Consider the following 16809-nt stretch of genomic DNA (forward strand, 5'->3'; position numbering starts at 1 on the left):
TATATGATAAGAATCCATTTGGTACAGAAATGCATGAAAATTATTATTTACGAAAATTATTATTTGTGTTGAGAAAAATATAAGAGGGCACTTTAACATGTTTATGGAAAAATAGGGTTAAAAGTTGAGTTTACTTTGGGGCAAAAATTGTTTAAAGCAATGCATATGAGGGTCATGGAGGGACCAGCATTGTGACGCAACAAGTTGAACTGTCACCTGTGAGGCCGGTATCACATATGGGTACCGGTTCATGTCCCGGCCATCTCCCTTCTGATCCAGCTCCATGCTAACAGCCTGGGAAAAGCAGCAGAAGATGGCTAAAGTGTTTGGGTCTATGCAACACACATGGGAGAGTCAGATGATGCTCCTGGACCAGCTCTGGCCTGGCCTGGCCCAGCTCTGGCCTTGTGGCCACTTGGTAAGTAAACTAGCAGATGGAAGATCTCTCTCTCATTCTCTAACTCTGACTTTCAAATAGATAAATATGTATTTTTTAAAAAGTCATGGAATATGCATATTGTGAACAAACTGTGCACAGTTTTTCATAATTTTTTTGCATCAAATAAGCTTCCCTTCCTTATAATTCCATTTTCCATGTCCTTTTCAAAGAACCTGAAAACCAATTATATATTTTGTTGCACTACGTTTATCTACTTGTCGCTCATAAGTAAGTAAATAAGTATATATAAGTATGTGTGTGTATGTATGTGCTCTTCCTTTTAAAAACACTTCCTCTCAAAAATGTGAAGAGAACTTTTACAGAAGCTAAAGCAAGGGATAGTGAAATAGTCAAAGGTGTTAGCATCCTGCCATCCTGTGGCTCTGAGCAGTACTACAGTGCTGTCTTGGAATTTCCATCAAAGTGCCTCAAAATGCAATTAGCACCAAGAATACAGTAACTTTAAAGAGAACTCAGGATGCATTGTAAAGGATCTGAAAATTTATTTCATCCCAAAATAAAACCTTCTCACTGGGTAAGCCCCTAAAAAGACAATACTGTCTGTGTTTTAAATTTTACCTTTGTGACAGATAACTCTACAGTCCATAGATCTCAAGAGTGAAATGATAATAGCTTAAAAATTAAAAATTTTCTCTTTTTTTTTTTTTTTTTGACAGGCAGAGTGGACAGTGAGAGAGAGAGACAGAGAGAAAGATCTTCCTTTGCCATTGGTTCACCCTCCAATGGCCGCTGCGGCTGGTGCACCGCGCTGATCTGATGGCAGGAGCCAGGTGCTTCTCCTGGTCTCCCATGGGGTGCAGGGCCCAAGTACTTGGGCCATCCTCCACTGCACTCCCTGGCCACAGCAGAGAGCTGGCCTGGAGGAGGGGCAACCAGGACAGAACCTGCACCCCGACCGGGACTAGAACCCGGTGTGCCGGTGCCGCAAGGCAGAGGATTAGCCTAGTGAGCCGCGGCGCCGGCCAAATATTTTCTTTTTTTTTTTTTTTTTTTATATATATTTTTGACAGGCAGAGTGTACAGTGAGAGAGAGAGACAGAGAGAAAGGTCTTCCTTTGCCGTTGGTTCACCCTCCAATGGCCGCCGCTGCAGCCGGCGCACCGCGCTGATCCGAAGGCAGGATCCAGGATCCAGGTGCTTTTCCTGGTCTCCCATGGGGTGCAGGGCCCAAGCACCTGGGCCATCCTCCACTGCACTCCCTGGCCATAGCAGAGAGCTGGCCTGGAAGAGGGGCAACCGGGACAGAATCCGGCGCCCCGACCGGGACTAGAACCCGGTGTGCCGGCGCCGCAAGGTGGAGGATTAGCCTAGTGAGCCACGGCGCCGGCTTCAAATATTTTCTATCTTAATAATCAGAAAATATTTTGTGGGGTCAAACAGAACACATTCTGAGTTTGATGCTTTAACTGAGATGGGGAATAGGAATAGAGTCCTACCTCTTACTCAGTCCAGAGGCAGATTAGAAGGTTTCATTTTTGTAATACAGATGTCATGTTAAGATCCCACAATTTGGGGCCGTCGCCTTGGCTCACTTGGTTAATCCTCCACCTGTGGCACTGACATCCTGTATGGGCACCAGGTTCTAGTCTCGGTTGCTCTTCTTCCAGTCCAGCTCTCTGCTGTGGCCCAGGATGGCAGAGGAGGATGGCCCGAGTGCTTGGGCCTCTGTGCCTGCATGGGAGACCAGGAGGAAGCAACTGGCTGCTGGCTTCGGATCGGCACAGTGCCGGCTGTAGTGGCCATTTGGGGAGTGAACTAATGGAAGGAAGACCTTTCTCTCTGTCTGTAACTCTACCTGTCAAATAAATAAATAAAAATCTTTAGGAAAAATCCCACAATTCATTAGGCCTATAAAACAGAACATCTATAAAATTTGGAAAGACCAGAATGAATTTTCTAAATTTTATTTGTTACCATTCCCCTGCTTTTCCCAAATCTGGTGAGAAGTTGACTTCAAAGCCAACCAGTCAGAATAACCCACTACAGTCAACCACCAGCGGTGCCAAACACCTGAGCAGCCTCCTGCAGCAGTCTTTGTACTCCCACCTGCTCTGCTGTAGTAGTCATGACTGAGTTAAACAACTCGGCTTCACGTCCCAGCAACCACCAACCACTACTGTTTGGAAATATCTCGAGAGCTTTCTGTGGTTTGCTTTCATCTTATCTTTAGGTCTCCCATAATGTGCCAGTGTGAACATGGATATGTCTAACCAGTGAAATTAATCAGCAAATGAAAGATTTCTTAAACTTTATATAGAATAATTGTTACAGTTGAATACAGATTGTGATTTCATGTGATTTCATGCTGCACACATTGCCTGTTATCCTTGCTTCCATGTTCACTTTGCATCTCTTTCCTTCCCTCTTCTCTAGCCTTGCTTCCTGCCTCTGCCTGGAGATCTTCCTCCCAATCTGGGCATCTCCCACTTTAACTTCTGTCTAATGTACTGAATTAAAACAAGAGATCCCGATGTGAGGCACAGAGACGTTTGCCACAGGCTGCAGAGCTCAGCTCAGATCTTCCGTCTCTTTCCCCCAATATTTGCTCTCTGGTAGGATAGGCTAGTGGTAACTGGCTAACTGAAGGCAAGAGCCTCAAAAAGAATCATGTGCAGAGACAAGAAGGAACAGCAGTAAAGTCAGACTGCAAGTACTGATCTTTGAACTGGAAAAAGAACAAAAGACAAGGAAGGAAAGGAGGGAGAGAGGAAAGAAAGACTTAAATTTGACATAGAAGTGGTAGTCAATCATTTTACCCTGCCTATGCTTTATACTTAGTATTTAATACTAACTTTGTCCAACACAAAGACTCTCATTTTTTTTTAGAAATTTATTTATTTGAAAGGCAGAGTTATAGAGAGAGAGATGGAGAGACAGAGAGAGATCTTTCATCTACTGGTTCACTCCTCAAATGGCCACAGAGAGAGGGGTTGGGTCAGGCCAGCAGCCAGGAGCTTTTTCCAGGTCTCCCACATGGGTGCAGGGGTCCAAAGACTTAGCACATCCTCTGCTGCCTTTCCAAGCACATTAGCAGGGAGCTGGATCAGAGATGGAGCAGGGAGACACCAAGATGATGGAATAGGGAAGGAACTTACTGCTCAAGTTTAGGGGAAGAGAGTTTTTTAAAAAAAAGTGGAGAAAGTCCAATCTCAGGGAAAAGTTAGATTTAAAACAGAAGAGGAAACTCCACACAAATTAGAGGGATACTATGGATCTATGCAGAGAGTGTGGACACGCACAACTCAGGACCCCAGCAGCCGAGAACTTCAGCACCAGCTTTGGAGAGTAAGGTGAGACCAGACTGCAGCAGCCAAATCACTGGCGATAAAGCTGTGGGAATAGCCTGGCGTGAATATGACTTGTATCCCTGTGGGGGACAGTGTACCTGCCAACTTAGAAGAAAAAACTGTGGAGGGGGGGCTTTTCTCCTTCCCCAAGCACCCAGCACCAACATCCTGTATAGCCAAGAGACGGCAAGTGCCATTTTGGACATACATAACAGCTTCGCCACCTCGTGTCCACTCTCCCAGCAACCAGTTGAGCTGAGAGGACTGAGTCTGGCTGGGAGAACTGACAGGGGACTTGGTGCTTCTGACTGTGGGAGTCTTGTGTGCCTGGACTGTGAAAACACTGTGGCTGCGTATGAGGGTGCAGGGTGTGGATGGGTCTTTGGGTAGTCACTGTGGGTGGCCCCACATGCTCCAGGCTCCCTGATTGATTGGTGAGGGTCATTGCTGCGGAATCCATGCCTACACCGAGGAGTACATGGATCCTTTGTGTGGTTCTTGTGGCAGTGCGAATGAATATTATACTCACTGGCGCTAGTGACCAGGCATTGGTCTCCCTGGAGGAGAGGAAATGAGTGTGAGACTACAACAACACAGCAGATTAATCCTCCCCTCTGATAAAAAAGAAAATAGAGAGAGACTTACAAACCCAATTTACATGTCACCTTGGATACTCCCCCCACCCTGAAGCACTGAACAGAGCTCCTTGGCCATATCCAGCACATGCCTCAGGGTATTCACTGAAAGAGCAGACATTCCACTAAGGCAAAGAGGAATAGTCCAAAGATAGAAGCCATCACGGGGCAGGGAAAAAAAAACAACAAGTATATCTATATCCACAAATGCCCAAAAACAAATGTAGCAACTCAAAATACAAGAATAAGGAAGACAACATAATGCCTGCAAAAGAACACAACACTTCAATACTAGAATGTGAAAATGAAGAGATTGAAGAAATGCCAGAAACAGAATTCAAAAAATTGATCATAGGATTACTTAGAAGTAATCAGAAGAAAATCCATAATTAAAGAAATCCATACATGAAATGAATGAACATTTTTCCAATGAAATTGAGATTTTAAAGAGAAATCAAAGTGAAATATTAGAATGAAGAATTCAATAGATTAAATAAAAAATTCAGTGGAAAGCCTTAACAACAGACTCAGCGAGGCAGAAGAAAGAATATCTGAGTTGGAAGACAAATCTCTGTAAATTTTACAGTCAGACAGAAAAAAAGAAGAAGACATTAGAAAACTAAAAAAACAGCATTGGAGATTTATGGAATACTATCAAACAACCCAACATATAGGTTTTAAGAGTTCCTGAAGGTGTGGAAAGAGAGAATGGGGTAAGAAGGTTTTTTAACTGAAATAATTACAGAAAACTTCCTTAATTTGGAGAAAGAAAGAGATGTCCAAGTACAAGAAGCACATAGAACTTCTAATAGACATGACCAGAAAAGATCTTCACCATGACACATTGTAGTCAAACTCTCCACAGTAAATCATGAAGAAATGATTCTAGAATTTGCATGAGAGAAATGCCAGATTACTTTCAGATGATCTCCAATTAGACCCACAGCTGACTTCTCATCAGAAACCCTTCAGGATAGGAGAGAATGACGAGATATATTCCAAGTCTTAAGAACAAAAAACTGTCAACCCAGAATACTGCACCCTGCAAAGCTCTCATATATGAATGATTGTGAAATAAAGACCTTCCATAACAAACAGAAATGGAAAGAATTTGTCACCACTTGTCCAGCCTTATGAAAGATGCTTAAGGATATGCTATACACAGAAACATGGTCATCACTATGAAAGAAAGTGAAGGCAGAAAATTTCCCAGTAGAAGTACAAAAGAAATCCAATAGGAACATTTATGGGAAAATGACAGGGAAATTGAACTTATTCTGGTTCTTCTTTTGTAGTTCTTTAGATTTCGGAATGGCCTGTTACTGGGAATCTAGCCACAGATTAAGGCAGTCTGTGAATCTTTTTTAAAAAGAAGACATTGGTTATATTGGACTATCTTTTTCTTCCCTTCTCTTATTATATATCATTTGTGTATGTCTTAATTCTTTGGGCAGAAGAGTGGATCAGTTATTTTGAATGGATTTTTCCCTGTCACTGAAGCTCAGTCCGTAAGTGTGTTGTTGCCACAAAAGAAAGTACTTGGGTTTGCATTACTTGAATACTTGAAAACTGAAACTGACAAGATACATTATATAAGGAATTAGGTTTTTCCAGATAAAATTAGAAATGAAATAGAGATTTGAACTACTTAAAGGATGAAAATAATGATAGTGCCTATAAGCACTGTGAACCTTGTGTGTTTGAGGCATCCAAAATTCAAGTGTTTACTAGATTTTTCTCCTGAAATCCTGCTCTTCTTTTCTGTGCTTCATGCATTTACTGTTATTATTGATGTAAAACAGCAGGGCTAAAATGTCACTATATCTGTGTTCATTACTAACCCCATAGTTTTTCTAGTTAGAAAACAAAATAGTCTCAAAATTATCCTTAATGTCATTTTTGTTTTTTTTTCTTTTTTAAAACTTTTATTTAATAAATATAAATTTTGAAAGTACAACTTTTGGATTATAGCAGCTTTTTCCCTTATAACCTTCCTCGCACCTGCAACCATTGCATCTCCCACTCCCTCTCCCATCTTATTCTTCATCAAGATTCATTTTCAATTGCCTTTATATACAGAAGATCATTTTAGTATATACTAAGTAAAGATTTCAACAGTTTGCACCCACACAGAAACACAAAATGTAAAGTTCTGTTTGAGTACTAGTTATACCGTTAATTCACATAGTAGAATACATTAAGGTCAGAGCTCCTACATGGGGAGTAAATGCACAGTGACTCCTATTGTTGATTTAACAAGTGACACTCTTGTTTATGGCATCAGTAATTACCCGAGGCTCTTGTCATGAGTTGCCAAGGCTATGGAATCCTTTTGAGTTCGCCAACTATGATCTTATTTAGACAAGGCCATAATCAAAGTGGAAGTTCTCTCCTCCCTTCAGAGAAAGATACCTCCTTCTTTGATGTCCTGTTCCTATATGAACCTCAAAACAGCTGAAAAATAATCTCTAGTTGAGATCTCAGGAGTGTTCATGAGACAGATTGCTTTCTGGATTAATTATGAAAAATGGGACTTTAAGAAACACAATGATAAGATATATTTAAGACAATAAATAGAAGTAACAAGAGAAGAAATCCAGGAATGTATTAAGAACAACAATTTGCTATGTTTGACCGGATAACAGTATTTGGGTAAAAGTTTGTAACCACATTGGAGCAAAATTGAAAATACTATCATCTTCCAGGCTGGGGTATAATTAAGTCAGGTGTCAATAGGTTATAACTCAAACTCCAATGCTAACTCTTCCTGTGCAACAAGCCAAATAAAGTTTCACAACCTGGGACCCAGCTTAGAAAAACAAAAAAAGAACAGAGCATGGAAACTGCCCAGAGGTGAAGATTAGAAGCATAATTTGAACAATGGTAGGGAAAGTGAATTCTTGGTGGCAGTTATTATGAAATTGAAAAAACTCATCAGAAAGTCTAAGGTGAGCTGAAAGAAGAGAGAACAACAAAAGACTAGACAATTTGTTGAGAATGAAGATTTCATAGAATTTAAGAATCAGACAGCAGCAAAGTAATGTGGCCTGAAAGAGAATTTTCAATTTGATTTCTTTTTTTTTTTTTTAGCTTTCTTTTCTACTTTATTTTCTGTGTTTTTGTTTTATAGAAAGGTGATTGCCAGTTCATTTTTTTAATCATATTTAAAATGGCTCAATCACTTGTGTAAAGCTTTTTTTTTTTTTTTCAAAGCCTTTTTAAATTTTGGTTTTATTTTTTTTTTATCTTTTATTTAATGAATATAAATTTCCAAAGTACGACTCATGGGTTACACTTAATGTCATTTTTGTTAATATTTACCCACTAAAGGTATTTTAGATACCTATAACCATTTTAACAGGGTATCTATAAAAATTTGAAGCATTATATATCGTATTTGAACTAATTAGTGAAAAGTAGAAACAGAGAACTAGTTTACTGAGACTGTAGCTGTTCCATTAGTTAAATTTCAAAATTTTTAATAAAGGAATTTTCAAAGATAGATTGAGACCCAACAATATCCATTAAACTAGCTCCTGTGATGTGGAAAAGAACCCCAGAAGCAGTGGAGGACATGTGAGGGCATTTACTTGCCATGGTTGTGGTTCTGGTGTGCTCGTACTTAAATACAGGTAGTGACACTGACATTTTTTGGCCCAATAATCTGGAGTAGTGTCCTGCATTTATCTGTACTAAAATAACTATAAGTTAATGAAATCTACAAAGAAGAAATTTTATGACTAGATTGTATTTGGGAGCCTTTATACAGCTAGGTAGTTTCCATGATACAAAATATTTGGATTTTAAAATTTCCTATTATAAGTTAGAAAACATGGCATTATTCCATATGCTTAAATGATAGCTTGCTTATTGAGTTTAAGAAGAAAAAATATGAAATGAGTAATTGTCACTGTGTTAGTTATAATGTTAAATTGGCAAGTTGTAACATAAAGCTTAAATCTGTGTTTCTCAAATATGAACCATAGTAGTCTAATGCTGCTTTTGTATACTGTAACTGCTATAAATAGTCTCATCACTGAAATGTATTGAGACCTCTCTCAAATGAATGCAACCTCTAATGTTGGTTGGTTTTGTTGTTGTTGTTGTTTGACAGGCAGAGTAGACAATGAGAAAGAGAGACAGAGAGAAAGGTCTTCCTTTTCCATTGGTTCACCCTCCAATGGCCGCCGCGGCCAGTGCGCTGCAGCCGGTGCACCACGCTGATCCGAAGCTAGGAGCCAGGTGCTTCTCCTGGTCTCCAATGCGGGTGCAGGGCCCAAGCACTTTGGCCATCCTCCACTGCCTTCCCAGGCCATAGCAGAGAGCTGGCCTGGAAGAGGGGCAACCGGGAAAGAATCTGGTGCCCCGACCAGGACTAGAATCCGGTGTGCCGGCGCCGCAGGTGGAGGATTAGCCTATTGAGCCACGGCGCCAGCCTGATGTAGGTGTTTTGATATGCCTCAGAAACTATCTGAGTGTTTGGGAATTTGTTAATCTGTTTGGTAATGAAGATACTTCCTGTTCTTTTGTTGTTGTTCCATATTTTCATGTGTAAATTTGAATTTTTACTATTGTTAATTTAAGTACAATTTGTTCAGTGGTTAAAATGGTGTCATCAGTGTAGAAACTTAAAAACAGCCTCATTCATGTAACTGCTTAAGTAAAAACTACATTTTATGTTCTATGTTCATACACTTTTAATGATTTGTATTTCTGTTTAAATATAAATGATGATGTTTTTTAAAAAAATAAAATCCTCATGGAAAGAACAGGCCATCAAACAAGGAGGTACCTTTCTCTGAAGGGAGGAGAGAACTTCCACTTCGACTATGACCTTGTCTAAATAAGATTGGAGTTGGCGAACTCAAAAGGCTTCCATAGTCTTGGCAACCCATGACAAGGGCCTAGGGAGATTACTGACGCCATAAACAAGAGTGTCAATTGTTAAGTCAACAACAGGAGTCACCATGCACTTACTCCCCATGTAGGATCTCTGTCCTTAATGTGTTGTACAATGTGAATTAATGCTATAACTAGTACTCAAACAGTACTTTACACTTTGTGTTTCTGTGTGGGTGCAAACTTCTGAAATCTTTATTTCATATATGCTAAAATGATCTTCTGTATATAAAGATAATTGAAAATGAATCTTGGCAGGCATCGCGGCTCAATAGGCTAATCCTCCACCTAGCGGTGCTGGCACACCGGGTTCTATTCCCATCTGGGTGCCGGATTCTGTCCCGGTTGCCCCTCTTCCAGTCCATCTCTCTGCTATGGCCCGGGAGTGCAGTGGAGCATGGCCCAGGAGCTTGGGCCCTGCACACCATGTGAGACCAGGAGAAGCACCTGGCTCCTGGCTTCGGAGCAGTGCGGTGCGCCGGCTGCAGCGCGCTGGCCGCAGCAGCCATTGGAGGGTGAACCAACAGCTAAGGAAGACCTTTCTCTCTGTCTCTCTCTCTCACTGTACACTCTGCCTGTCCAAAAAAAAAAAAAAAAAAAAAAAAAAAAAAAAAAGATGTTGCCTGTAATGCCAGCATTGCATGTGGGTTCTGATTTGAGTCCTTAAATGCTCCATTTCTGATCCAGCTGTCTGCTAATATGCCTGAGACAGCAGTGGAAGACGCTCCAAGTGCTTGGGCCACTGCACCCAATTCAAATAACCAGAAGACTCTCCTTGCTCCTCGTTTCTTGCTGGCCCATCCCTGGCAGTCGCGGTCATCTGGGGAGTGAAGTAGCAAATGGAAGATCTCTCTGTCTCTATTTCTCCCTCTTTCTCTGTAACTCTGCCTTTCAAATAAGTAAAATAAATCTTTTAAAAAAGAAAACCCTGAAACAAAACTGGGATTTGAAACTGGAAAATGACTGCACATAAATAAACATGCCAAGGATTCAGCAGAGTGTACCACAGAGTGTATTGACATGACAGGGAGCCAGGGTTGGAACCCAGACCTACTGCTCTTGTAGCATCCTGTGCTATACACAGATTACCCAGATATAGCCTCAGTTTCCCTTTCTGTCCCTACTTACACACCTCCTCCTGCTCTTCTTTGATCTCTTTTAGATTTTTTTCTCTATCCTTCTTTCTCTTCCTTTTCTCTCCCTGTTTCTATTCATTACATGATATCCTTCCTTCCTTTTCCTTCAGCTAGAAAAGCAAGACCAACAGCATCAAACAGTGCAAGGCAGGGGTTCAGTGCACATGGCCTGAGTTTCATTCATACTCCCTGATTTTCAGCTGCAGATCTCTGAGCAAGATACTTCATCATATCTTAGAGTTCCTATCTGTAAAAAACAATAGGACAAATATTATGAGGCTAACCTGGAGTTAAAAGTCATAACCTCTGAAAGCAGCATTTCATGGCCTCTAGCTCACAGCAAGATAACCGCATTAACCCTTGCTCCTGTTCATTCCCTTCTAGTTCTCTCTCCTCTTCTCCTTCCTCCTCCTCGCCATAATCAGTCATCATCATTATCAAATGTTATTCATTTAAAAATATTGTTCAATATCAATGTCAAATGCCTTTCCCACTAAAATTTTTCTCTTCCTTTTTGATAGCAAATGGCTCAAGGGAAGTGACCTCTCTTTTTGAATGCCAGAGATTAATAAAAGCTAAATAGTTGCTATTATAACCCAATCTCTGGTCTCCAGTGTAAAGTTGGTGAAGTCTAAATTTAGAACAAATTATTACACTAAAGGTCAACTCCTCAGTGAGGATAAAGGCTATATTGCTTTTTGTTTCAAAGTGGGACATCAGATGAGAGACTGATTTAAAAGGCATCCTGTAGCCACAATTATTGGTGCTTCTGAATGACACCAAGGCTGTGGGACAGAGTGAGGTGGACCTGGAGGAGCTGAGTGACACGTCCCTAACCTGACTCTCAGTTACCCACTGCCTTACAATCAACTGTTCTTCCTACAGGAGTCAACCACAGGGATCTCTCCAAAAGGAACAGAAAAAATCCACGTGAATTCATCTCTTTGGAAAAGCATTTCTGATATGCCAAGGTTAAAGTAAAAGGAGTTTGAAGATAAAAGGAAAATAACAGTAATTGGTCACAGTAAGACTCCCTCAGAAAGGGTAATTCTCATTGTTTTTATAAAAAGTAACAATATTATGTTCTTGATTTGGCTTATAAGAACTATGAATACACGTTTAAATGTTAAATGCCACTTATATCTGTGTTCACAGACCTAAAGCAAACTGACTTCTAATTTCTCAACTATACCACACTGGTGATTTCTAAATTTCCAATTCTAAGCATACGTGCACTCGCTCAAGGGTCAGGGAATCCTCTCCATTTTTTCCCTTATGTTCCCAACCTACTGCTTCAGTGCTGTTTTCACATGCCCACTCCCTACAGTCTCCACTTTCCATTTAGTGGTTGAAATAGAATAATTTTCAGGCCGGTGCCACGGCTCAATAGGCTAATCCTCCACCTAGCGGCGCCAGCACACCGGGTTCTAGTCCCAGTCGGGGCGCCGGATTCTTTCCCGGTGCCCCTCTTCCAGGCCAGCTCTCTGCTGTGGCCAGGGAGTGCAGTGGAGGATGGCCCAAGTCCTTGGGCCCTGCACCCCATGGGAGACCAGGAGAAGCACCTGACTCCTGCCTTCGGATCAGCGCGGTGCACCGGCCGCAGCGCGCCAGCCGTGGCGGCCACTGGAGGGTGAACCAATGGCAAAAGGAAGACCTTTCTCTCTGTCTCTCTCTCTCACTGTCCACTCTGCCTGTCAAAAAAAATAATAATTTTCAGAGGCAGTCCAATGTTTAGAACATAGCTCACATGCCGAGAGAGGGTTGCTGGAGGCTCAGTAACTGCACTGGTAGGTTGCCCCAGAATCCATGAAGAAGGCAGTCTCTGATTAAATCCTTCTCCAAACTGCCTGTAAAAATAGCCTCAGTTTTGTGGAGATCTCTAATGAAAATGACAGGCAAGTCTCCTAGGTTTGATTGCTGTTGTTTGTTTTTGTTATTCTGTTAATTTGAAAGCTGGAAACACACACACACACACACACACACACACACAGAGAGAGAGAAAGAGAGAGAGAGGAGAGAGACACAAAGACAGATGGAAAGAGAACTCTCATTTGTCCTTTCGCTCCCCAAATGCCCAAATGCCCAGGGTTGGGGAAACACAGAAGCCTGGAGCCTGGAGCCAGGAACATAATTCAGGTCTCCCGTGTGAGTGGCAGGAGCCCAACTTCTTGAGCCATCACTGTACCACTGTTTCCAGCATCTGCATTGGTGGTAATCTGAAACCAGAAGCTGGGAATCAAGTCCAAGCACTCACATGGGGCAAGGACATCTTACCGGCTAGGCTTGACACCCACTCTCTGGCGCTGAAATCACACTATTATCTCCCCCTGCAAGGCAGGTCAGACAGTACTTTCTGAATTTAATGTTTATGTCCCTCATGACATTTTTGCATTACTACTCCTTGAATAGCAAGAATTTTCAAATTTTACCAACTTGACTTCAAAATATAATCACATATCATTCTCATGTTTTATTCTTACTTACGCATTTGGTATTTTACATTATCAGCTAGTCCCTATTGCCCTTGGAAAAATGGCATGATCTCAAAAATGCTTTCAGGGTCAGCGCTGTGGTGCAGCAGGAAGGCCGCCGCCTGCAGTGCCGGCATCCATATGGGCACCAGTTTGAGTCCTGATTGCTCCACTTCTGATCCAGCTCTCTGCTGTGGCCCGGGAAAGCAGTAGAGGATGACCCAAGTGCTTGGGCCCCTGTGCACACGTGGGTGATTTGGAAGAAACTCCTGGCTCCTGGCTTTAGAACTGTGCAGCCAGTTGAGGAGTGAGCCAGCAGATGAAAGACCCCTGTCTTTGTCTCTCCTTCTCTCTCTGTATAACTCTGGCCTTCAAAATAAAATAAATAAATCTTAAAAAAAATGCTTTCCATCCAAAAACTAACTTGCATGTGACAAGGACCTCCTGGTCAATTTAGATGCACACACATTAGCTTAGTAGATTCTGTATTAAGTTACCAATTAACTTGTCTAATCTAAAAATCTGTCACATTGCTTTCATCAGCCTCCACTGTTTGGACAAAATATCTCAAACTGATCTGGAAATACTGATTCCAAGATAAAGCACCAAGACTGCTCCTCTCCTTGTTCTTAAATTTACAAAGTTCATGAAAGATAAGACCTGCTAACCAGTATAACCAGTATAACCAGTATTCACCTTTTTTTTTTTTTTTTTTTTTTTTTTTGCTGAGCTGCGCATAGAAGCCCTCTAGGGTGTAGGTTTAACAGACACCAGGCTGCTTCATCTGCAGCGACTACTACTAAGTTGAACCGAGGAAGGGAATCTTGGGTAAGGATGGAGCAGTCCTGGCTGAATCCCAACTGCCTGGCACACAGCTCATGAGTGTATTTTAAAGCACAATACTTGTATCTTTGAGCTCACTGATTTGTGAAAATTTTACTATGACCTTGCAGCTCTACTAAACACAGTAATTTTAGATCACTCTTAATATTCCCAGTGCTCTGCCTGATTCCTACACTCTTCTGATCTTATCTTGCTTCTTGAAACATCAATTTCTAAACTGGACCACCCAGCCTATTGCAAATCCCCTCCTATATCTGACCTTAGGATTTAGTATTTATCTGCCAGAAAATCAGGGCTGAAACATGTCAATAAGGTAACACCTAATGATGACATCTGACTGTAGGTAAGTCTCTTGGTGTCTTTCCAATAAAGGAGGGGGGAAGCAGAATGTTGAAAATATAGTTTGTGGTCACTAAATGCATATTAGATGCATGATAACAATAATTACTTAAAATTCCAAGAGAATGAATAGGTCGCTTTTAGAATTAATGTGGGGAGGGGTTGGCGTTGTGGCATTGTGGGTAAAGCTGCTGCCTGCAATGCCAGCATCCCATATGGGTGTCGGTTTAATCCTGGCTGCTCCACTTCTGATCCAGCTCCCTGCTAATGGCCTGGAAAAATCAGCAGAAGATGGCGCAAGTACTTGGGCCCCTGTACCAATGTGGGAGACCTGGAAGAAGCTCCTGGCTCTTGTCTTTGGCCTGGCCAAGCCCTGGCTAATGATGCCATCTGGGGAGTGAACCAGCAGGTGGAATATCTCTCCTTCTGTCTCTCCCCCTTTCTTTCTCTGTAACTCTTTCAAATAAATAAATCAATATTTTAAAAAAATGAAAATAAAGTTAATGTGGAAAAAGTCTTTTAAAACAATCAAAAAGGGGCCAACGTTGTTGCAGAATGGGTTAATCTGCTTCCTACAATGCCAACGTCCCATATGGGCATCAGTTTGAGACCCGGCTGCTCCACATGTGATCCAGCTCCCTGCTAATGTGCCTGGAAAACCAGCGGAAGATGGCCAAGTGCTGGGGCCCCTGTTACCCACATGGGAGACCTGGCAGAAGCACTTGGGTCCTGGCTTCAGCCTGGCCCATCCCTGGCCATGGTAGACATTTGGACAGTGAACTAGCAGATTTTCTCTGTGTCTCCCTCTCTCTCTCTCTGTAACTCTGCCTTTCAAATAATTAAAAAATAAATCTTTTAAAAATTAAAATAATAAATCTGAACACAAAAGACAGAATTGTGTAGTGGGAGGAGGGGAGACAAAAACTGGTCCCCTATATGTTTGCCATAACTTATGTTATGGGGGAAAAGCAGGAAGACATAATTTGCTTAAATCCATTCTTTTTCCCCAAATAGATGTTATGCAGAAAAACTGAGTTACTTAGAAATAATCCAAACTAGTTTACTCCATTTTTTTTTTTCCTTAGGATCTGCATGATCTATGGTTCAGGCCCAAAAGAGGAAGGAAACTTCCACATTATCTCAGAGTTCTGTTGGCTGGGGAAGCAAAAGAACCACCACTCTGAACAGCTGGATGCAAGTTTAAGGCCATTTTCAAGTATTAAAATGGAGCTCAAAAAAAAAAGAAGAAATTATCAATTCCCAACTTGACTCTCACTGGGATTAAACATGACAATAGGTCTGATCTAATTTCATCATCATTTTAAAAATCATCTATTATTTTTCACTTTATGTTTCTGTGTGGGAGCAAACTGTTGAAATCTTTACTTAATGTATGCTAAACTGATCTTCTGTATATAAAGAGAATCGAAAATGAATCTTGATGTGAATAGAAGGGGAGAGGGAGTGGGAAAGGGGAGGGTTGCGGGTGGGAGGGACATTATGGGGGGGAAGCCATTGTAATCCATAAGCCGTACTTTGGAAATTTATATTCATTAAATAAAAGTTAAAAAAAAAATGGAGCTCACAGAATTTTGCTAAGTCTAGGCCAGTAAATAAAAGGGCCTTTAGGGCAGGAGCTGGCCTAGCAAGTGAGATGCCCACCTGCATCCCACATCAGACCTGGGGTTGATTCTATGCTCTGGCTTCTGATTCCAGCTGTGAGCTAATGCACGCTGTGGGAGGCAACAGTGATGATTCAAGTATTTGAAATTCCGCCATCAATGTAGGAGACCTGGAGTGAGTTCCCAGCTCCTGGTCTTGAACCCTGTCCTACCCCAACTGTTACAGACATTCGGGGAGTAAAATGGCACCCAGCCCCAGCTGTTGTACATATTTAGGAAGTTAACAAGAAGATGGAAGCACTCTCTCACTTCCTTCCTCCCTTTTTCCTCTCTTTGTTTCTCTGCAATAACAGTTCTTCCCTTTGCTATCTTTCCACATTGCCCAGGCTGTGCTCTTGCTTATCTACAATTCCTCCGTTGCCTCCTAGCCTTGTAAGCCATCAGAGTCCTTCTCTCTTAATTCTCTTGCTGTTGATCAAATGTGTAACTTAGGCCAATTGCTCTCCTCTGAGGATCAGGTTCCAAATTTGTAAAACAGAGATAATATAACCTAGGTCAGAAGGATTTGATAATCACTTTATCCCATTGACTAAAGAGCTACTTGGAGGGCCTTGCACAAGCACTTTGGAATGCTCAGCTCTTTAGCCTGTGGCCATTGACAATCCAGAAAAAAAATGTACTGTGTTTCCTCTGCTCCTGCTACATTGCCTATCTATGCTTTTGGATAAATCAGCACCCCAACTTCTCAGCTCACCCACAGACATTCCTCTGCTGACAGAAGAAACTGAACACACAGCAGTTCAGGGAGTGTGGGAGTTATTATCACAATAGTGTCTAATTTATTTGAAAATTTCTATTTACCTTTAAAAGCGTACCCTAGTTTTATTCTATCCTTTGTATAAAAGATTTTAAAAATAGATAAGTAACTGAAATTTCAACCCAAATGTTCCAAAAACAAACAAACAAACAAACAAACAAAACACTTGCCACTAGAGGAAGATGTGCTGTGTTCCTAGGGTTTTGTGCATCCCTGACACAATGACAACAGACCAGAGGGTGTTGACAAGGGTGTTGACACTGACTTAGGAGAGCACATCCTAGCTGATTGTCTGTCACA

General features: G+C 41.5%; 1 long non-coding RNA gene across 2 annotated transcripts; it reads left to right on the forward strand.

Annotated features, from left to right (window-relative positions):
• Window positions 1-239: 239 nt before the first annotated feature.
• Window positions 240-15494, forward strand: LOC127490591 (uncharacterized). 2 transcript variants are annotated; one of them, XR_007918647.2, is made up of 3 exons: window positions 240-418; window positions 11303-11461; window positions 15156-15494. It is a non-coding gene; the product is annotated as an uncharacterized lncRNA (long non-coding RNA). The 2 variants fall into 2 exon arrangements; XR_007918648.2 differs by lacking the exon at window positions 240-418 and adding an exon at window positions 1797-3750.
• Window positions 15495-16809: the final 1315 nt, after the last annotated feature.

The sequence above is a fragment of the Oryctolagus cuniculus genome, chromosome 6 (genome assembly GCF_964237555.1).
Source record: "Oryctolagus cuniculus chromosome 6, mOryCun1.1, whole genome shotgun sequence".
Taxonomy (NCBI): Eukaryota; Metazoa; Chordata; class Mammalia; order Lagomorpha; family Leporidae; genus Oryctolagus; species Oryctolagus cuniculus.